The sequence below is a fragment of the Podarcis tiliguerta genome (assembly GCF_965153285.1).
Source record: "Podarcis tiliguerta genome assembly, chromosome: 9".
Taxonomy (NCBI): domain Eukaryota; kingdom Metazoa; phylum Chordata; class Lepidosauria; order Squamata; family Lacertidae; genus Podarcis; species Podarcis tiliguerta.
The window spans coordinates 9,013,804-9,037,539 of NC_139542.1; the positions used below are offsets into that span (position 1 = coordinate 9,013,804).

Here is a 23,736-nt window from a genome sequence, read left to right on the forward strand (position 1 = left end):
GCTTTAGGAAAGCCATCCTGAGATATCTCCTGCATGTGCAGACTGATGGATCTCCTAGGGGGCAGTAAGTTCCTCAGTCTAGGCACTGCCAGGGTTTAAAATTAGGTAACCACCAAGCATGTTTTGTGACTCCAATTGTGACCATGTTGAGCTCTCTGAATGACAGGTTGGTAAATGACAGCTCCATCTGACTGGCCCCTCCAGCTTTCTAAAACAGGTAAGGAAAATAGCTTATTTATTGCACGTCACTCCTTTTTCTTCAAGGAGTGCGTGGTTCCCCACTTCCTCAGTTAATCCCTACTTAAGAGGCTGTAATTGGCCCAAAGTCACCCAGTGAGCGTCATGACTGAGTGGGGACTTGAACCCTGATCTCCCAGATCCTAGTCCAACACACTAACCACTACACCACCCTGACTTCCTCAGGTACTTCTGCTACGGGGCAGCTCTATAAATTAAGTAGCTAAATAAATACGGGGAAAACAAAATGTCACTTACAAAAGAATCTGAAGTATTTTCCTTGAAGATTGAATTTGTTTTATTCTGGATTGTTTTATTTGATGTTTTAATGTGCTGTAAAACCACTTGATTTATCAGCTACTTTAAAATGAGGCTGCATTTTAAATTGCATTTTAACCTGTATTTTATATTGGGGTTTTTTCTTTTCCTCCCCCCCCCCCCCTTTTCCCCTATTATGTTTTTACTGTGATTTTATTGGTCTTAGCCGCCCTGAGCCCGGCTCTGGCCTGGGAGGGCAGGGTATAAATAAAATTTATTCTTATTCTTATTATTGAGATTATTTTTTTCTTTAAAAAAACGAATAGAAGTAATAATAATAAATCTCATTGGGGGGGGGGAGGTGCCTAAATATTCTACTGTGGCAACCGTAACCTAGGTTTAAGGTGCCATTTGGAGATTAGCTTATACAGTGGAACCTTGGTTCCTGAACACTCTGTTGTCGTACATTTTGGTTATCGCACTCCAAAAACCCGGAAGTAAATGCTTCCATTTTTTGAACGTTTTTCAGAACCTGAACGTGCGATGCAGCTTCTGCTGTGTGCAAGAAGCTCTTGCAACCAAAGGGAAGCCGCGCCTTGGTTTTCAAACGTTTCGGAAGCCGAATAGGCTTCTGGAACGGATTTCGTCCAAGAACACCTGAGCTTCTAACACTGGGCACTGCTACCAAGAAAGCCCAGATTCACCTCATTGTCTTCCTCACCTCACAGTCATGAAACAAGTCTCTCCTAAACACCAGGGTTCTCTGGGAGTTCAAGCAGGAGAAGACAGTTTTTCAGTTGCTGGGGAGAATCATTAACCAAAGACATCTTCTAATGCAGGGGTAGAGAAATTCAGACCCAGGGCCTGAATGTGAATAGCCTCCAAGTGTCCTGGTTTTGCAGGGACAGTCCAGGAATTACAAAAGCCACTCCAGCTTCTGCTTTGATCCCAGAATGTCTCTAGTTCCCTTGCCAGTGCAGCCCTGGAGGAGGATGAGCCGGCGCTTGTTCTGAGTGCCTGTAGTGGCTGCTGCAAAAGGAACTTCCCATTGGCTCTCCATGACCGCTGCTGCCAGCCTCCTTGCTTGGGCATTAAAGGCTTTTCTCAGGGTGTGGAGGGTGTGTGTGATGGTGGCACATGCCCTTCTTCTGGTAGGAAATGCTTTGCTGGACAAGGGGAAATAGGGGGTTGAGGAAGGTGGCAGCAGAGACACAGATGCCGAGGGGACAGAATACCCTCCAACATTCCTCAGATGAAAATGTCCTTATTTTCATCTGAGGAATGTTGGAAGGTATGGATGTGACCCTAAGTCATGGGCAGGCAAACTAAGGCCCGGGGGCCAGATCCGGCCCAATCGCCTTCTAAATCCGGCTTGCAGACAGTCCGGGAATCAGCGTGCTTTTACATGAGTAGAATATGTGCTTTTATTTAAAATGCATCTCTGGCTTATTTGTGGGGCATAGGAATTTGTTCATTCCCCCCCCCCTTCAAAATATATTCCGGCCCACCACATGGTCTGAGGGACAGTGGTCCGGCCCCCTGCTGAAAAAGTTTGCTCACCCCTGCCCTACGTTGTACTGTTGCCATATTTCTAGAAGTAAGATTCAAGACACAAACCTTGTTGAGGAAATGAAACTCAATATCCCAGACATTTTGCAGCTTTCCCGAAATGGGTGGTTAATTCCCAGACGTCTCTGGGAAATTCCATATGGAAGACCTTTCCTACAAGCCCCCCTGCAGCAGCTCTTGACCCACTAGTGCTACCCTGAAAGTGGTTTTCAGGGACATACTGTCTCCAACAGATCTTAGCTTAGCTGGCTAGAGCATGGTGCCAATAAATCCAAGTTTGCAGGATTGACCCCCATATGGGACAGCTGCATATTCCTGCACTGCAGGGGTTGCACTAGATCAGGGGTCTGCAACCTGCAGCTCCGGAGCCGCATGTGGCTCTTTTACACCTTTGCTGCGGCTCCGGGGCGAATACTAGCGAGGGGAGGAGGCGCATTGTGCGCCCCGACACTCCCCACTGTGGCGGGCGCTGTACTGGCTGTGACGTCGCATGGGGGCGGTGCATGCGTTAGTCACGCACCGTCCCAATGTCACCTTCCTGCCCGCTGTCAGATTGCGGCTCCGGAGATATATTTGTTTTAAATGTCGCAATGGTTTTGCGGCTCCCGCTTTTTTTTTCCCCTTCGGGTCCAAGTGGCTCTTTTTGTCTTAAAGGTTGTAGACCCCTATACTAGATGATCCTCAAGGCTCCTTCCAACTCTACAATTCTATAATTCTATGCAGTGCTTTTTTCTTTTAAAAAAATGTTTAGGGGTACAGTGGTATCTTGGTTTGCAACCACTTTGGATTACAACCATTTTGGATTACAACCATGTCAAACCCAGAAGTGTGCGTCCCTTTTTTGGGATTACAACACATTTTTCTGGGATTACAACCCATTTTTTTTGGAGGCCCCATTGGCGAAAGCACGCCTAGGGTTACAACCTGCTTTGGTTTACAACCGGACCTCCGGAACGGATTATGGTTGTAAACCAAGGTACCACTGTACTCTCATTTCCCCCTCAATACTGGCCCTCAATGAAGCCCAACTTAGATTCACAAAATGTTTAAGGGAATGCATCGCCTTGCGTCCCCCCAGAAAATAGCACTGATTCTGTGCATAAAATGCATTACAGTGGACGCTCGGGTTGCGAACATGATCAATGCGGGATGCACGTTCACAACCCGCAGCGTTCATAACCCGTGTCTGTGCAATTCGGCACTTCTGTGCATGTGCAAAGCGCGATTTAGCACTTCTGCAAATGCACAACCACCAAAACCCAGAAGTAACCCATTCCGGTACTTCCGGGTTTCAGTGGTCCGCAACCCGAAAAAACGCAACCTGAAGTGTCTGTAACCCGAGGTATGACTGTAATAGCCTTATGCTCCATGGGTTTACCTAATTCTCTTTTGAACCCATCCCACTTCTGGTAGGAGCAAATTCCATGGATTTAACTATGTGCTGTGTGAAGGACGACTTTCTTTTGTCCGTACGGAAGCCTCCAGCATTCAACTTCATTGAATGCCCCCAAATTTTAGCATGATGAGAGAGGGAGAAAAACCTCTCCCCAGCTCTATGTCCTGGGCACACACTGCTGGCATTTGAGGGCAAAGCGCCAAAAGTGCCCATCCAGGCATGCCAAGATGATGGCGAACAAGCACACCGGCTTGCCCCTGCGATGGAGGGGGGTCGGTGCCGCATGATGTGTGCACCTGCTGCACAACATGCTAATGTCACTCACACATGCCGTGCGATGTGGTGATGCATCATGGGCATGTGCTGCAAAATTTTGAGGGGGCCCAGCCCACTCTTTGAAAATTGGGCGCCCTCGATGGTGCCCTTGATGGCAATAAAATGTATTACCTGCCCTCCAGGTGTCAGGTGAGGAAAAGAAAGTCAGAAGTGCCACCCAAGCAGAAAGACATTTGTGTTTCCTTCCAATAAAAGAAAAAAGGAAAGCATTTTTCCCCTTATGTATAAAGTAACAAAACACAGAGGTGCAAAACAACAGCAACAGCAATAGCAGCAGCAGCAACAAAACAAATGCAGAAAGGAAAGAAAGGGGCACATTGTTTGGAACTGCAGGCTCCAAGAAGGAGGCTTAAAAGTTCTCACACAAAGGGTCCAAAAGAAGGCAAACTCCAAGTTGAAAGATGGAAGCGGCCAAATCAGCCTGCTTCCTGGTGTGTGGATTTTCTACTTATAGGTAGGGAGCTTTTCCACAAAGGAGCCATACAGAATAGAATACAATACTATTACATTCAGCATGAGGTTCCAGGCTCTTATGCAGGGTGTGTGTTTCCTTTTAGAAAAATGAGGCACAGCAGAGACCGTGGTGTCTTTGCGATATCTAGTTTATTTACACACATATACAAGCCAACCCATTGCTCTCAAATGTTGTGTTCTCTCTCTCTCTCTCTCTCTCTCTCTCTCTCTCTCTCTCTCTCTAGTTCACGGCTTATTAACTGCCATTCTAAAATACTCTCTCCAAAAACATATGCACTTTTCAGGCTAGACTGCTCAGACAAATGAAAACGCAGCTAAATCTCTCAAGCACAGAGCAACTCTGATTATAGATGAAGGAAATGTCTTATTTGCATTGAAAACATTAACTCTGTCCTAATGGAAATGTGCACAAACTCATTTTCTAAGAGACAGGCTTAGGAATCTGATTGCCTGACATTTTACATAGGAAGTTCCTCTACACCAAGTCAAATCAGTGGCCCATCAGTAGCACTGTCAAAAATGAGTGACTGATTTTTCAGACCACAGGTTGAGAGATCTAGCTTAATGCATTGGGTGCTGGAGTGCAAAACAAACTGTTTTCTGGATAGAGGAGAAAGCAACAGGGAATGGAACATAGGAACATTGAATTGGGGTTCAAAGGGACCTTAACAAATTGGAGAACTGGGTCCAACCTAACAAAAAAATAATTTCAATAGGGGCAAACATAAGGTTTTGCACTTAGGTTGGAAAAACTAGCTGCACAAATATAAGATGGGGGAAACACCTGGCTTGCCAGTAGTACATGTGATAAGGAGCTCGGGATCTTAGCAGGTCACTAGCGTGACATGAGTCAACAGTGTGATGCAGCAGCCTATTCTAGGCTGCATCAACAGAAGTATAGTGTCCCAAGGTAAGTAAAAGTCCCGCTCTATTTTACCTTGAGCTCAGCTTTGGGAGCCACAATTTAAGGAGGATATTGACAAAGTGGGATGTGTGCAGAGGAGGGTGTTCAAGATGACCAAGGGTCTGGAAAACAAGCCTTATGAGGAACAGTTGAAGGAATTGATGTGTTTAGCCCGGATAAGAGGAGACTGAGAAAAGATATGATAGCCATCTTCAGATATCTAAAGGGCTGTCGCAAGGAAAAGAGAGCAAGATTGTTTTCTCCTGCTCTAGAGGGTAGGACTCGAACCAATGGCTTCAACTTACAAGAAAGGAGGTTCCAACGAAACATCAGGAAGAACTTTCTGAGAGTAAGAGCTGTGCGACAGTGGAAGGGACTCCCATGAGAGTGGTTGACTCTTCTTCCTGGAGGTTTTTAAGCAGAGGTTGGATGGTCATCTGTCATGGATGATCTAGTTGAGATTCCTTCATTGCAGGGGTTGGATGAGATGGCCCTCAGTGTCCTTGCCATCTCCACAGTTCTACGATTCTACGCCAAGTGAGACCATCAGTCCATCTATCTCAGTACTGTCTACACTGGCTGGCAGCAGCTCTGCAGGATTTCAGACAAGGTTCTGTCCCAGCCCTGCCTGGAGACACCAGGAATTGAACGTGGGACCTTCTACAGATGCTCTACCAATGAGCTACAGCTCTGTCAGTTGCCCTTTACCCAACCAGACCATTGGTCTCTCTAGCGCAGTATTGTCAGCACTGACAGGCAGCATCTCACCAAGGTTTCAGGAAGGAAACATTCTCAATCCTGCCTGAAGATGCCAGAATTAAATGCGGGAATGAAGCTTCTCTACCACTGAGCTATACCCCTTCTTCAATCTTAGGCACGTCTATGCCAGTTTTCTCCCTAGAATATTGCGGCACAAACTTGCGGACACCACATCTCTTTACCCAAAACAGTCGCTCAGAAGCTCACACACCACACAGCTAACCGAGATTCAGTCAGCAGAGGGTTTTTTTGCTTCACCTAAAACAGATTTTTCTCGATTTCCAACCACCTTCAGTGGACATGTTTTCAGTACAAAACAAAATCGAGCGAGATCTTTCGAACAGCAAATGTCCCCAGAAAAACAGGTCCCATTACTGAAAGAGAAGCATCTTTGAAAGGAAAGGCTATTTCACACCCTTATGGTGTGAGTTGCCTGTGTACATCGATTCTGATTCATTCTGTTTTTCAGGCTCACTTCTTCTCACCCCTGCCTTTCCTTTCCTCCTCAGCCTCTTTGTTTTCTCCACACCTGAAATTCAGTTTGTAGGCTCCTTGGGGCAGAGACCCACCTTCATTCTTACGTTGCTTTTTAAAGAACCTCATAAAATGATGGTGCCATAATCATACACAGTGGCAACTGGCAATGGCTAGGGAGATTTGCGGACAGAGTTAAGGGGATTTTCAGATGCATCAGGAATATTGTCAGCCTACGATGGATGCAAATGTGGTTATTCAGTACCTCCTTCCCCAAAAAGGGGTCCTGCGCCTGCAACACAAAAGTGGAAAGGCTTTGGCCCACCAGGTGTTGCTGAACTGCAACTCCCATCAGCCCTACCTAGCATGACCAATGGGCAGGGATGTTGGGAGTTGTAGTTCAGCATCATCTGAAGGACCAAATGTTTCTAAAGATGCACATAGGTCCCACCAAACACCTGTGGGACCTTCATCCAAGTAAAATGGGAAGGTTGGAGAAAAGTGCTCATCCATGCAGATTATGGAAATATCTTTTCCACCTCCTGGTCCTCATCCTACTTAAGCAGGAGCCCCTTTTTTTTTTGTCAGAAGCAGTTTTGTCCCATTGAACACAACAGGTTAAACCCAATGAACTATGAGGTTTCACCAACTCATGAATCCTAGCCTTGCAAAGGGTCTCCTTCATCCTCTAGCCCAGCAGTTCCCAACTGGTGGTCCGCAGACCCCTAGGGGTCCGCAGCACCATTCACATAACAAAAACTATCATATAGCTACCAGAATTTTCAACAGAGGAGTCCATGGCTTGGCTTTTACAGAACATGGCGTCTGTAGTACTTAGCTAATTGGGAACCACTGCTTGAGGCTGTATTGGAAGTGTTCAACACCTCAATCAGCATCTGACACCTTCTTGCCTCCTGTAAGACCTCCCTCCACAGAGTCAGGTTTATTTCCTCTGTGTTCTTTTGAGCACACAATTTTATTGACCATTGTACTGCCATTGTATCCTCCCTGTACTTCATAAGGGGATTCCATCTATGCCCTCAAAACATAGGGGCATGATCTCATCCATCTTGATTTGAAAGTTTATAACTCCTGTAGTACTGGGTGTGGCCTACTCCCAATTAAACAGAAGGTAAGGCTGTCAAAGCAAGCCAGGGCTTATCTAGTATGTTAGGGGGAAAGGCTGTTATTTTATCTGATTTGATTGTTTTATCTGATTTTATTGTTGTTTTTATCATGTTTTGACTATCCCCATTGAGATTTTTTAATTTGTATTTTGTAAGCGCTTAAGAGGTGTAGGGTGTTTGGGGAAGTGTGAATGCCTGAAATGAAATAGAACAACCCCATCCATCCTCAGTGCCCGACCTCTCAGCACAGAGTCTCTGAAAAAAATAAATAAATAAATAAATAGTAATCATAGAGTTGGAAGAGACCACAAGGGCCATCGAGTCCAATGCTTTGGTGCATGCACAGAATTCCCTTCCCGCTAGCCACAGCAGTGGCGTAGCGTGGGGGGTGCAGGAGGGGCCGGCCGCACCGGGCGCAACATCTGGGGGTTAGGTTTAGGGGGCGCAAATCCACGGGTTAGGGGGCGCAAATTACTTGCCTTGCCCCGGGTGCTGACAACCCACGCTACGCCACTGAGCCACAGCCATTCACAACAGGCGTCTGGGATAGCTCAGTCGGTACAGCACGAGCCCCAAGCTGGGCAAAGGATTCCTGCATTGCAGGGAGTTGGACAACCCGACCCCCGTGGTCCCCTCCAACTCTGCAATTCTATGATGCGGGAGCCTGGACAAGAGGAAACGTTTAGATAAGCGTTACAAGGAACCTTCAGCCCCGGAACCTCTCCGTTTTTATAACTCAAGAACGGCGTGAGAAATTAAGGTCTGAGTTGGTTCCTGATTTACTCTCTCCACCCAACCCAAAACCCCGAATTCCCAATCCAAACCCGACAACTCCAAATGGTTTGTTCTCCCAGGACCACCTCGGAAAAGGGGAACCGCTCAACTTTCCCACCCTTCTTTAGATCCACTCACCGGGTTAAGGCAAAGCTCCCCACGGAAGCGGGACGCTGCGTAGGAAGAGGTCCTCCAAGTTCCCCCTGGCGGACGCGCAGTTCCGCCAAGATCCGCCGCCCTCCGGCGGTTCATGTTCCACATGTCCCATGTCCGGACCTCGAAGCCTCTCGTGGCCTCCTTGCCCCTGGCGGTTTAGTCGAAGGCGCGTCTCTCTCTGTGCTCCCCGCGGCTCCTGCTGCTGCAAGCGACCAGGCAGCGGCGGCACGACGGAGTCAGCCACGCGACGGCTGTGCGCTCTGCGCTCTGCCCACTCTCGGTGGCATTTTTTAGCATCCTGTGAGAGGGGCGGGTCTGGGTGGAGTCCGGAACCTCCCCCAGCCGAAGAGGCACGCCAGGAGGAGGAGAGGAGAAGCCCTGCCCCGCCCTCCTATTATCCTGATCGTCGGGGCAAGGCGAAGGAGAGGCGGAGGTAGTTTGATCTGAGCGTCCGCTGTCGCCTCTCCAAATACGCGCCTGGCTTGCATCGGGTCGGAGGGGGATGGAGACGCGCGCGTTCTTGATCCAAAAGCGAGAGACCGTCGAACCTACTTGAGAAGAGTAGCCAGCCGCCTTGGTTATGAGGAAAGAGAGAAAACGTTTGACACCTGTGTGATCAGGTGTGTGGATCGCGCAGGATTCGCGGTGCCGAGCGCAACCCAATCCTGTCTTCTTCTTTGGCGATCAGTTCTGTACATGCTTACTCAGACGTAAATCTCACTGGATCAAAGGAAGGGTAAGCAGCCTGCCTGCCGGTGTTCCCTCAGTTGCCTCGGCTCTGTAGACTTACGCTGCAATCCTGTACCCGGTTACCTAGGAGTAAGTCCCATCGATTATCATTTTTGGTAGCGATTTCTTATGAGTAGATATGCATAGCTTTGTTAAAACCTGGCCCTATGCATAGCTAAACATAATTGGGCTGTTGCTTGCAACCCTGCCTGTGTTTACTCAGAAGTAGGCCCTACAAAATTCAATAGGATAGGTGGGTTGCTGGCTGTTGCAATTCTATATGCTGTGAATAAGGGATGAGCCCTATGGAACTTAGTGGGATTTGCTTCCGAGTAACCATGCATAATATCACACTATTACAGTCCCATCCTATTTTACTCAGAAGTAAATCCCATGGAAAGGGAGACTCTTTTCAATGTGTGTTTATGGCTGCAGCCTTAAGAAACAAAGAGGACTGTGTATTTTCTGGATCCAAGATTGATCTTGTGTCTCTGCAGACATAGAGAGGTTGCTTTACCAGATGTGGATTTTTCATACGGCACTCCAGTAATAAGAACATTTACTTGTTGAATTGCTATATTTATCACCAACACCATCAATATATATCAGGGCTGGGCAACCTGTAACTTTGGATATATCCAATGCAGTCATTGAGAAGGTTTTTAAAGCCTTCTCTGGAAGCAATCAGTTCATACCTCTGGCAAGAGCAACCTGCCCCTCTGAGCCATAGTTTTAAACTTCAGCCTTATGACTCTCAAATTCTTCTCTGGATCATATTTTAATGTGAGCCAGAAAAGAAATCCAACCCCTTCACTGAAGGTCTGCAAAGGCTGAACGGTCATTTGTTGGAAGATGCTGTAGCTTTGGCTATTCTGCACTGATCTGGATGTTGTTTGTTTCTTTGTTGCATTTAGATCCCACCTTTTACTCCAAGGCATGCGAGGCAGCATACATACGTCTTGCCCTCCTAATTTGAACCCCACAACAACCCTGTGAAGTAGGCTAAGAGGCAGTGACTAAAACCAGAGTCTCCTAGCCCTACACCACACTGGTTCTCATTGGAAGGTTACACTAGAAGGCCTCCAGCAAGCCATATATTATTTCTTTTCAACACCACTCGCTCTGCCCGGAGAACCTTTCAGTCTTGCTGCCTACTCCCAAACACCATCCCTCTATCTCAGGGGTCAGAAACCTTTTTCACCATCCCTCAGACCATGTGGTGAGCCAGTCTATATTTTGAAGAGAGTAAAAATGAACGAATTCCTATGCCCCACAAATAACCCAGAGATGCATTTTAAATAAAAGGACACATTCTACACATGTAAAAATACACTGATTCCTGGACTGTCCACGGGCCAGATTTAGAAGGCGATTGGGTCGCATCCGGCCCACGGGCCTTAGGTTGCCTGCTCTATCAAAGGTCTGGAAACCAAGCCTTATGAGGAATGGTTGAAGGAGCTGGGTATGTTTAGCCTGGAAAAGAGGAGACTTAGAGGAGATATGATAGCCATCTTCAAATATCTAAAGGGCTGTCACATGAAAGAGGGAACAAGCTTGTTTTAGCTTGCTGTGAAGCATGGGTAGGCAAACTAAGGCCTGGGGGCTGGATCTGACACAATCGCCTTCTAAATCCAGCCCACGGACAGTCTGGGAATCAGCGTGTTTTTACACAAGTAGAATGTGTCCTTTTGTTTAAGATGCATCTCTGGGTTATTTGTGGGGCATAGGAATTCGTTCATTTCCCCCCAAAAAATATAATCCAGCTCCCCACAAGGTCTGAGGGGCAGTGGACCAGCCCCCTGCTGAAAAAGTTTGCTGACCCCTGCTGTATCTCAATGATACTCCAAGCCCAACAACTTACCTGTCTGGTGCTGCAGTGGCCTGAGAAATGTACTTTCCCCCAAGAAGGCTACTTTCCAAGGTGGCGGCTGGTCGTATTCCCACTGGTTAAGTGGGTGGTAAAGAAGAGGCGTAAAGAACCCTGTCTCCCTGCTTATTTAACTTATATGCAGAATTCATCATGTGAAAGGCTGGGCTGGATAAATCCCAAGCTGGAATTAAGATCGCCGGAAGAAATATCAACAACCTCAGATATGCAGATGACACAACCTTGATGGCGGAAAGTGAGGAGGAATTAAAGAACCTTTTAATGAGGGTGAAAGAGGAGAGCGCAAAATATGGTCTGAAGCTCAACATCAAAAAAACGAAGATCATGGCCACTGGTCCCATCCCCTCCTGGCAAATAGAAGGGGAAGAATTGGAGGCAGTGAGAGATTTTACTTTTTTGGGCTCCTTGATCTCTGCAGATGGTGACAGCAGTCACGAAATTAAAAGACGCCTGCTCCTTGGGAGAAAGGCGATGGCAAACCTAAACAGCATATTAAAAAGCAGAGACATCACCTTGCCAAGAAAGGTCTGTATAGTTAAAGCCATGGTTTTCCCAGTAGTAATGTATGGAAGTGAGAGCTGGACCATAAAGAAGGCTGATCGCCGAAGAATTGATGCTTTTGAATTATGGTGCTGGAGGAGACTCTTGAGAGTCCCATGGACTGCAAGAAGATCAAACGCATCCATTCTTAAGGAAATTAGCCCTGAGTGCTCACTGGAAGGACAGATTCTGAAGCTGAGGCTCCAATACTTTGGCCACCTCATGAGAAGAGAAGACTCCCTGGAAAAAAGACCCTGATGTTCGGAAAGATGCAGGGCACAAGGAGAAGGGGATGACAGAGGACGAGATGGTTGGACAGTGTTCTCGAAGCTACAAACATGAGTCTGACCAAACTGCGGGAGGCAGTGGAAGACAGGGGTGCCTGGCGTGCTCTGGTCCATGGGGTCACGAAGAGTCGGACACGACTAAACGACTAAACAACAAGAACAACAAAGAAGAGGCGAGTAGATTTAGAGGATTGTTGCTGGGGGGGGGGCGGCAATATGGATCTGGGGCAATAATATATTCCTCAGCTTAGCAAGCCTTCTAAAACCTTTATCCTGCTTCCTTTCCTTCCCCCATCTGAATTGCTTTTCTGTATGTGTCATTGTTTTAAACTGCTTTTCTTTATATATCTTTGCTGTCGTTATTTTAGATTGTTTCATATGCAGTTGTTTTTAACTGCTTTTATATTATACCTAACTAGTTTATACAAGTCGTTGTGCTGCACATCGCCTTGGGATACGTTGCGGGAAGCGATTAATAAAGGCTATGCATAAATAAATATTGCACAGCCAGAAGGGAAATAGCTTTGCTGAATTCAACTCTGGGACAGCTCTGCTATTGATGTAAGCAAGTTTGCGCCAGAAAAAGAGGAGCAAATGGTAACGCAAGATGAGCGCCGAAACCCCAGAGTTGTCTTGCCACGTATTGTCAACTCAACCAATTAACCATCAACTATGCCAAATCCAAGATTCTGATTTTCTCCAGAAGTCGGAGATTATATAAATGGAAGCTTGGTGGAGCAAAAATAGAGCAAGTCTTAAAATTTCAATACCTAGGAGTTATTTTTCAATACAATCTGGGGTGGAAAGCTCAAATCCAACACCTACTTAATAAGGCCAAAACTCTGTCATATGCGCTCCTCCGATTTTTCTTTTCGGATGGAGCTTTGCATGTTCCCTCGGCCCTAAAGGTGTTCAAGGCAAAAGTGGTGGCTGTGCTCGCTTATGCTGCCCCGCTCTGGGCCGTGTTGACAGATCTTGCCCCCCTTGAGACTCTGCAAAACCAATTCCTACGTCGGCTCCTAATGCTCCCTATGTGCGTTAGCAACGCAGCCATGCGACTAGAATTGAAGATCGCATCCTTAGAAACTTGCCTGTGGAAGCAAGCCTTCAATTACTGGTTATCATTGTGGCATAGATTACCAAACCATTACCTTGTCCAATGCCTATGGCGAGATGAATTCTCTAGCCTTTGGTCTAGTAGAATTCATGCTAAACTCTTGAGCTATGGAATCTCTACCTCAGATTCCCTAAAATTAGATCAAATCACAGCTCAAAGACTGATCCGCCAAAGACTGGACGACATCGACTTACAGCGAAATTATATGCTGGGGGGAGGTGTTTGTTCGCCACAGAGCATTGGTATCACTTTAACTTACTGCGTCCCATCATACCTTTCCTCCCTTCCGACTGTTGCCCATAGACTGGCCTTCACCAAAGCGAGGTTTAACGTTTTTCCCTCCAATGTCCTGAGACATAGATTCTCAAAGGGCCAAGTCCTCGCCATGTGCGAATGTGATAAGGTGACGCCGGAGTCGCTCCAGCACATTATGTTCTCTTGCCCCTTGTTTAATGTGCTACGGGCAAATTTGCTGGGATCAATCATTCAGAAACTAGTGGGTACCCCTCCAACATTCCACCTTGCCCAAATCTTGCAGGATAAGGATACCCATACGACCCTGAAAGTGGCTAGGTTCCTGGCCGCGGTCCTTACCCAAAAGCGACGCCAAGGAGCACTACAAGCTAATTAAGGTGTAGGATGCCATTCCATCTTACAGTATTTTATTGTTATAGGGGTGTTTTAGCGGCTGTTTATTTCTTCTTCTTTTTTTTTCTTTTTCTTTTTTCTTTCCCCATGTCCACAAGCTGTTATTTATGTTTTTTTCTGTATGGGCCCATGGCCGTAATAAACTTGATTCTTAGGCCCCAGAGTTGTCCGTGACTGGACCTAACAGTCAGGGGTCCCTTTACCTCACCTGGAGTACTGTGTCCAGTTCTGGGCACCACAGTTCAAGAAGGACACTGACAAACTGGAACGTGTCCAGAGGAGGGCAACCAAAATGGTCAAAGGCCTGGAAACAATGCCTTATGAGGAACGGCTAAGGGAGCTGGGCATGTTTAGCCTGGAGAAGAGGAGGTTAAGGGGTGATATGATAGCCATGTTCAAATATATAAAAGGATGTCACATAGAGGAGGGAGAAAGGTTGTTTTCTGCTGCTCCAGAGAAGCGGACACGGAGCAATGGATCCAAACTACAAGAAAGAAGATTCCACCTAAACATTAGGAAGAACTTCCTGACAATAAGAGCTGTTCGACAGTGGAATTTGCTGCCAAGGAGTGTGGTGGAGTCTCCTTCTTTGGAGGTCTTTAAGCAGAGGCTTGACAACCATATGTCAGGAGTGCTCTGATGGTGTTTCCTGCTTGGCAGGGGGTTGGACTCGATGGCCCTTGTGGTCTCTTCCAACTCTATGATTCTATGATTCTACCTTTACTAAAGGGAACCAGGAGTATCCCTTAATGCTCCATAACTTGATTATGAATGCTTGTCTCATTCATAGAATCATAGATTCCCCCGTGTCTCTTATTTAAGGATTTTTTCCTCCCACCACTAGGTCTGCTTGCTGTTTGCTCCATTTGGTCTATGACATTTGGATGATGTCACATCCTCCCATTCTATAGCCTTCAATAAATTTCCAGTGCTGCCATTTGGGGAGTTTAAAGTTCTCTGTCTCCTCTGCCCTGTACTTTGTGTTTAATCAGCACTTATCCAGCCCAATGCAATCAATTCCCATTTAGACAAATGTGAACTGAGCTGTACTTTGTCTTCTAGCACACTGACAATGATGTCCCCACCACCACCACCACATGAGCATCCAGGTATTGAGGGACTGCATGTGAACTGAAATTAATCATACAGCATCTTTGCCATAAACCAAAATTTACCACACACAGAGAGACAGACAGACAGACACTGCTGTAGGCACACACCAAGTCTCAGAATCCATGGCCTTTGTGCTTAATGAAGTTTAAAAGAGCAGTCACAGACGGCAGTTGAAAAGTTGCCAATCATCTGAGGCATAGACTTTGAAAACTAGCAAGGCACCTTATGGAGCAAATCAGCTTGAAATAATAAAAAGGCTACACTAAATATGAAATAAGAAAAAGTCTTAAAACAGCACAGCACAGTACAGTCAGGACAAAAAGATCTTTTAAAAGAGATTGTCAAAGCAGAGAGAGAGAGAGTTAAAAGCAGTAATAAACTCCTTCATGGATCACTGCCTTGTCGTGACGAAGGGGCTTGAATAACTCAGAGAAGCTTGAGCTATGGCATGCAGGGCCACCCAAGACGGACAGGTCATAGTGGAGAGTTTTGACTAAACGTGATCCACCTGGAGCAGGAACCGGCAAGCCACTGCAGTATCCCTGCCAAGAAAACTCAATGGACCAAAACAAAAGTCATAAACAAGGTATCCTAAATAATTGCTTTTCTCCTATATTTATTTTACAATTCCCCATCAGTTAATGAGAAAAGAAATTGCATTTGAAAATGATCAATAGGGAAAGTAATTTTCAGTGAAATTCTTATAGGTGGAGTGCCGGAGTTTTGTTGTACTTAGTTTCCCTTTGGGGTGGCCATGGGGTGTTTGTGAGTGTCTTTTCCCCCCATTCATTTTTTTCACATTAACTCACCAGCGGTCTGCACTCTGCAGCCTTCCTGGGTGCTCACACTTCAGCTCAAAGTCCCTGGGAAGGCATCATGAGGCAGTAACTCCTTGTGGCCTTTCCAGATTGCAGAGAGCTGGAGAAAGGGTTGCAGGAAAGAAAAAAGCGCACACACCACATTGCCTCACCTTGCAACGATAAGGGCAGCTCAATAACCCACCACCCTTCTGAAGTCCCCTGGGAATGATGCACAAAAACGGAAGCCACTTCCACGGGATGAAGAAAACTTTCCACAGACTGAAGGGCAGAACCTGGCACAATGCTATCCTAAATATTCAGAACACACAGCCTTTGGGGGCAGCAGGAGATGGGGGTGAGTCGGGGTCACAGCACAGGGGTTAAAAAACCTGCCTTACAGGGCTGCCCCCAAAATGTTGCCTCCAAAGGGAGCTATCCCTTTTCCAAAAGATCAGATTCGTCTTTGGGAAATATCAAAGGCATGTGCATCTCTGCACTTCACTCAGGGTTGTATGGGCATGAATGTATCGTATCAGTGGCTTTATATAATGATTTGCTGTTTCACTGTACAGTAAGAAGAATGCGCTTTGTAGTCAAAAGATCTGCTTGAAATGGGAGTAATTTGCCAACCTTTGCAACAGGGCATCTGTTGGGCAGTTTTTAACTCCAGCATGAAAGAAGTTGAGGTTGTCAATGGAACAGCTAGATTTTTAAAAGAATGCAAACCCTCAAAGAAATGGTTCACATTCCATTCCTCCGTTCAAATAATGATTTGGTATAATGATAGGCCTCTGTTGCATTCAGGGCTTAGGGAAGCAGCTGGAAAATGAGGGGGAAAACTCTGCGGTGAGATTAGTTGAATGGAACAGCTGAATCCTGCAGCTTGCGACAGTTACTGACTGTACAGTTGACATGTGTGCTTTGCTGATAATTACTTGTCCTTGAATGTCAACCATTACTCTGGGCACAGAAGAAAGCAAAAGCCAACAGTGAATTACAAGTAGTAGCTCATAAAGATGCTTCCAAAATTCTCCCTTTATAAATAATTTCCCTCTCCTTCTGGATTCCAAATTCCCTCTTGTGAAATCAATGCTAGGAGAGCGGCTGGGGAAACCCAGCCAGATGGGCAGGGTATAAATAAAATAATAATAATAATAATAATAATAATAATAATAATAATAATAATAATAATAATAATTGTTGTTGTTGTTGTTGTTGTTGTTGTTGTTGTTGCAGTAGGGGTGTTCCTTTTCCAAATTTTGTACCAGCACAAAGGAGAGCCCACCAAAATTCCAAAATTCAGTGGAACAGATGGACAGCATAAGAAAGAGTGGGAGTGTTTAATGAAAAAGCAATGTGATAGTACCAATAGTACATAAAAGCACATGGGAAATGAATTACAACCACATTACATAAAATACATGTGAGACAGATTTATGTAGTAACCAACAAACCACTGATGAGAAAGGTAGCTATAGCTTTCTGCTTTACGGGTGCTCAAATGTATGATGTGCTTGTGACCATGCTCTTGTAACATCCAGGCAGCACTCCTTCAAGATACTTTGTGTGGGCCTTTCTTTAAAGATTACCATATTTCTCTGTGTATAAGACGCCCCCAAATTTTTTAAACCTGAAATTAAGTTGTTTAGCTTTTTTTTGGGGGGGGGGAGGTCTCTTCCGCCAATCGCTCACCCGCCTGCCCGCCACTGCAGATGACTTGCCACTGCCACGGCCGATCACACAGCTTTAAACCTTGCTGTTGCTTCTTCTGTGCTTTACTAAACGTGTCCTACTGCTATTTAAAACTCTTGCTGGGCGTCTTGTTTTAAAATTGTAATGGTATGGTTATGCATGCTTTTCAATAGTTTCATATTGTTTCAATTATGATTGTAAACCACGTTTGGAAGACTTCCCCACCCCACCCCCAAAGGCAGCATATTAATTCCATAAATTGCTTGAGACTCTGTTTATTTATATTGAGCAATATGATATTTTTTTCACGTATATAAATAAAATGATGAACGAATGAAATACGAGTCAGAAGCCTTGCCAAAATTGACATTACAGAATTTCTGGACATCTTTGTCTGGGCAACTGTAAATAAAGAAAATAGATCTACAGATAGGTATTTTTTGATTCTTCCCAGCTTACTGCGGACACGCTTTCGAGAGACCTTCTTAAAACATTGCTGTTGTGAGTTTTGTGAGTTGTCATGCTTCAGTGGCCATCTCCCTGAACAAAATCTATAGCACTAAGTGATGCCAGTGGGCTGTGTGCATGTGTTTCTCTTTATCTTTAACTCACACAAAAATGCTTCAACGCACATGCATAAAAACACAGGCACCAAGAAACGCACAGCCTTTTCACAGCCGGAGAAGCTCACTTTGAACCCAGTCAATAAAAGACTGCAGGACAGCAATTACGTTTTCCTAACTTCTCTTCAATCCCAAGCGCCTAACTGGTTCTTAAACAAGAGGTGGACAGAGGCTTGCTGGGTGAATTTAATGAATGCAGCAGAAGAAGGGGGGTAATGGGGGGGGGGAGGCTTGGACAATCAGCCTGGTTATGGAAATGGGTATGTTAAGAGTGTGCCCTGATTTTTTATATTTGAGATCTGGGATGTGTGCGCAGAGTATGGTAGAGCTTAGTATTGGCTGCACTAGCTGGCAGGTGCCATCGAAATAATAATAATAAATAATAATAAATTTTATTTATATCCCGCCCTCCCCAGCCGAAGCCAGGCTCAGGGCGGCTAACAACAATAAAACAGTACAAAAGTACAGCACAAACAACACTCTAAAATCATTCATTATAAAATTAATTAATTCAAGCCACTGGCAACCATTGGGCCAGAGCTCTGCGAAGATTGCTAAGGGAGGGAGTCAGGCTGTGCCCTGGCTAAAGGCCTGGTGGAACAGTTCTGTCTTGCAGGCCCTGCGGAAAGATGTCAAGTCCCGCAGGGCCCTGGTCTCTTGTGACAGAGTGTTCCACCAGATCGGAGCCACGGCCGAAAAAGCCCTGGCTCTAGTTGAGGCCAGCCTAACTTCTCTGTGGCCTGGGACCTTCAAGATGTTTTTATTTGAAGACCCTAAGTTTCTCTGTGGGGCATACCAGGAGAGGCGGTCCCGTAGGTACGAGGGTCCTAGGCCGTATAGGGCTTTAAAGGTTAAAACCAGCACCTTAAACCTGATCCTGTACTCCACCGGGAGCCAGTGCAGCTGGTATAGCACAGGGTGAATGTGATCTCGCAGCGAAGACCCCGTAAGGAGTCTCACTGCAGCATTCTGCACCCGCAGAGTTTCTGGGTCAGTCTCAAGGGCAGCCCCACGTAGAGCGAGTTACAATAATCCAGTCTGGAGGTGACCGTCACGTGGATCACAGTGGCTAGGTCAGGGCGAGAGAGGTAAGGAGCCAACTGCTTAGCTTGGCGGAGATGGAAAAATGCTGCCTCTGTTGTAGCTGCAATCTGCGCCTCCATGGAAAGGGAGGTGTTGAAGATTACACCCAAACTCTTAACGGACGGTGCTGGCACTAATTGCGCCCCCGTAAGAGATGGGAGTTGCCCCCCCCAATCCCATATCGTCCCGTCCCAGCCACAGGACCTCTGTGTAGAAACTGCACCAGCTGGCAGGTGCCATCAAATAAAGTCAATGTGCTGGGCGCAGGCATAACCAGTGAAATGTGCTCCAGGACTGGACCAGAATCCAGAGGTTCTGCTAGGAGTCAGTCCGACAGGGCCAAAGCAGGACACGAGGCAGGAAACCAAGCAAGGACAGGTACAGGATCTCAGGCAGGATCTAGCATGCAGCAATGCTGCTCCTGCAACCTGGGGCGGGGTCCGACAGCCTTTTATCTTTGTCGGGGTAGCGGCCGGGCCTGATCCCCTGGCGACTCACCTCCCTGTTTCACCCGAAGGCGAGCACTCCTCCTGTGAGTACTCAGATCTTTCAGACCTTAGTCTATGCAACTTGGGAGACATCGGTGGGTTACTAGACCCAGGGGCCGCCTCAGCCTCCCCTGACCCAACTGGTAGTGGAGCAGCTGTAAGTGATGGCCCAGCAGAAGGCAACGAGGTAATACCTGCATCTGGAGCCAGGGCAGGCTCAGGCCCCTGACTCGGCCCAGCTGGTGTGTGTTGCAGGGGAACCTATGCAGACTGGGACTCTTCAGGATCAAGCCCCAGACTTGGTTCAGATGATGCCTGAGGCAAAGGATCCAGTGCAGACTGAGACTCCTCTGGTTCTGAGTCTGAGCCCAAGTCCCAGGCCATCACAGTCAAGTTAACAGGACTAAATGAAACATCATTATTAGCAGGTGTTGTAGACTGGCTGGATTCAGGGGATGGATGGAAGGCAGCAGATGGGGAACTTCAAGGGAAGAAGGTTCAGAGTCCAGGGAGTGGTGGAGGGATGGCAATGAGTGGTCAAAGGGAGAAGAGGGAGCTGACTGGGGAGAGGAGGTGTTGGAAGAAGAGGTCCATAGGCTCCATCTCCACATTGCTAACAGAGGCCCCGTGGCAGAGGTGGAGCGGGGGCCCCAACCCTGTCATTGCCCCTGCGCCAGAGAGCAGTAGAGGCAAGGCAGCAGGCATCATGATCTTTCTTTCTTCTTCCTTTCTTTGGCGATCGCTCGTAGCCGAGTAAGATTGTCTTCCATAAACACGGTTTTAACAATGAGTCCATAAGTGACAGTGGAAACCACACGTCCTTCCACAGCGGGGACATAGGTTTCTGGGCGGAAGTTGATGACGGTGAGGGTTTGCCAGACATGCCTTCCCCTTAGCATGTTTCCTCCATTCGTCCTGAGTTCAAGGGTCTTCAAAACTCATGATACCTTTGGTAAAGGCTGTTCTCCAATTGCAGCGCTCACAGGCAAGTGTTTCCCAGTTGTTGGTGTTTATACTACCAACCTAAATATCTTCGCAAAAAACCAAAGTGCTCCACCAACAAGTACAAAATAACCCCTCTGCAGTGCCACAAATCCAACTCAGTGGTGTAACGTTGGAAAATGTTGATCATTTCTCCTACCTGGGCATCATGACATCACATGGTGTGCATCCACAACCTGGGGCCCAAGTCAGTGCCTCTGGTCGCAAGTACAGGAGCCATTTTGAGATGCTACATTCGCGTATAAGACAAGTACCAATATCTGCTGGAAATGTAAAGAAAAAGAAGGCCTCTTCTGCCATATGTGGTGGACGTGTAAGGTAACAAAAGCATTCTGGGAAATGATATATAATGAATTGGGGGGGAATGTTTAATGTAATTTTTGTTAAAAAAGCAGAAGCTTTTTTAATTAGGAATTGTAGGTACCGAGATCCCAAAGGAGCAGAAAAGACTTTTCATGTATGCAACAAGAGCTGCACAGATGTTACTAGCCCAGAGATGGAAAGAAGACAAAGTCCCTATCAGAGAAGAATGGTAAACTAAGCCGTTGGACTATGCCAAAATGGCAAAACTGACCAGAAAGCTCAGGAACTGAAAAGACCAAAACTTTAATAAAGAATGGGGGGAATTATAATTTACTTGAGAGACCACTGTAAGCAAATGAAAACAATAGGAGGATTACAATAACACTTGTAATGTAGAAGATACCATGGGAAAAATGGAGAGACATAAAATTTGGATGATGAAATAATATGCAGTTGAAATGGTTTATAATAGGACCGGTGGAGGGGAAGGTGGGAAGTCTAGAGATTTGGAGAAATCTCTAAATAGGGACATGCATTTTGTATTGTTACAATTGGCCACCTCATGAGAAGAGAAGACTCCCTGGAAAAGACCCTGGTGTTGGGAAAGATGGAGGGCACAAGGAGAAGGGGACGACAGAGGACGAGATGGTTGGACAATGTTTTCGAAGCTACCAGCATGTGTTTGACCAAACTGTGGGAGGCAGTGGAAGACAGGAGTGCCTGGTGTGATCTGATCCATGGGGTCACGAAGAGTCGGACACGACTAAACAACAACAACAACTTTACACTTGTAAAACCAAATAAAAATTATTATTGGGGGTGAGGTGGGGCGAGATGCTACATTCACCACTGGCAAATGTAACTGGAAGCATCAGAAGGATTTGTAGTGCTATCCAGATGCTCTGAAAGACACCAGCCATTTTGATATTATGGATCTGCCACACCCTGTATTTTGCTGAATTGAAATGCAGGAAGCCTGGCAAGCTTCCTGTGTGTACTTGCTGATTTGTTTTTCTAAAAAGGGGAAATCTTTTCCTTTTTTTAAGGTCTTCCTGCACTGACTTTTTCTAAAGCAAAAAGACTTCACTTAAAAAACAACAACAAGCAACTACCAGGAGCATGGTACACAGTCTCCCCCATGTCCTGCAATTGCAGGACATCCCAGCAGAGGACATTGTGTGGTTTTCAGGCAGCGTAGACATGCAGAATGCAAGCCACCAGAGAGTTGATCTGCAGAATGACAGGGAAAAAACCACTCACAAAATCCCTTAGCTATCTTGAAAGTAAGGTAAGTGCAACACAGACCTTTGATAATTCTTAAAAGCAGTTTCTTTTATCATTAATTAAAAGGGTGGATAGGGAAGAAAATTTCAGCACAGCCCTATTCCAAGCCGCTGGCATTTGTATGCCTCATCTTTAATAACCAGGCTTTCATTTTCATCACAAATTAATTATCAGGTACATACCAAGGCTGCATCTTTCTACAAACAGAAAAAAATAAATTGCTCGCATTAGGGTGCACTTTGCCATCAGTTGATCTATTTTATCTCCTGTAGCCCTGAAAGTGAGTAGAATAATTTGTCATGCACAGGTTGGGGGGGGGGGTATAAGCAGAGCCAGCCCTCCCCAAAAGCAGCACCCCCTCACATGGAGTGAACAAGAGAAGTCCACAAATGTTTGGACCACAGCATCAATTGGTGGGGATGTGTTGCTGATTTGTCTGATTTAAGCCAACAGCAAAGAAGACTCTGGTTCCTTAAACAAATTCTTGTCCGTATTCGTTTTGTGCTAACGAAACCCTTGGCATTTGCATAGCTTTGGGCACTTCTGAACTGCATCCCTGTAGTTTGGGGATTAAAGGCAGAGTAACAAGAGTGGATCTTGCAAGCTTGTATTTCGTGCCTGGGAGGTTAAACTCCCACGGCCTATTACAAAACGCTCTGAGGACCTCGCTGCCCTTCTTGCATTTGAACAAATTTCTTATAAAGGTCAATTTAATGTGGATGCTCGTCTGGACATTAGGATGGCTTAATTTGATTTATATGTTTAAATGAAGATGGAATTATTGATCATTATTGTATTTTAATGTGAACTGAGGGTTGTTTTTTTCTTCATCTGCCCCCTCCTGTTTTTGGTTCCCTCCTTCCTTGCTTGATATATATATCAGTAAAAAAATGATACTACTGAGGAGATGGCTTTAGGAAGAACACAGAAATCTGCCTTATCCCTAGTGCATGATACAGTCCAAGCATAAAGGTCTTGACACTACAGTGGTACCTTGGTTCTCAAACTTAATCCATTCCAAAAGCGTTCCAAAACCAAGGTGTACTTTCCCATAGAAAGTAATGCAAAATGGGGGGCCGCTAGGGGCACCTTGGAAGATGGCTGACAATACCATCTATCCAGCTTGCACAAGGTAATTAGAGGCTGATTATGGGGAGTAAATCAGTCTCCCTCATCTTCCCTGGGGGGGGGGGGGAGATGCTGTCCTCGCCTGCAGTTGCCATAAATCACCCCCGAGTTCGGAAGAAGGAGGGGGTGTGAGGCACTGGGAACAGGGGCTCTGCGATGGGAATAGGGCTTCCTCCTTCAACAACAATCAGCACCATAACAAACTACAGCTCCCAGAATCCTTTAGGGGAAGCCAGGGCTGTTTAAAGTGGCACCACGATGCTTTAAATGCATGTTGTGAATGTGGCGTTTGTTTAGACTAAGGATGAGCTGACCACTGATCCCTTCCCTTTAAAATGGGGTTGGATAAATCCACAGAAGATAGATCTGTTTGTTGTTGTTGTTGTTGTGTTGTTGTTGTGTTGTTTAATTGTGTCCGACTCTTCATGACCCTATGGACCAGAGCATGCCAGGCACTCCTGTCTTCCACTGCCTCCTGCAGTTTGGTCAAACTCATGCTGGTAGCTTCGAGAACACTGTCCAACGATCTCGTCCTCTGTCGTCCCCT

At 46.1% G+C, this 23,736-nt stretch overlaps 1 protein-coding gene across 2 annotated transcripts in view; it reads right to left on the reverse strand.

Annotated features, from left to right (window-relative positions):
* The window catches only part of NPFFR2 (neuropeptide FF receptor 2), a 58,091-nt gene extending 49,150 nt beyond the window's left edge, over positions 1 to 8,941 (reverse strand). The window contains exon 1 of one of the 2 annotated variants that reach the window (XM_083398534.1): positions 8,443 to 8,941. The gene's annotated coding sequence lies outside the window, so the exon portion shown is untranslated. The remainder of the gene's footprint in view (positions 1 to 8,442) is intronic. The other variant, XM_083398533.1, reaches the window with a different exon arrangement.
* Between the last annotated feature and the right edge of the window lie 14,795 nt (positions 8,942 to 23,736).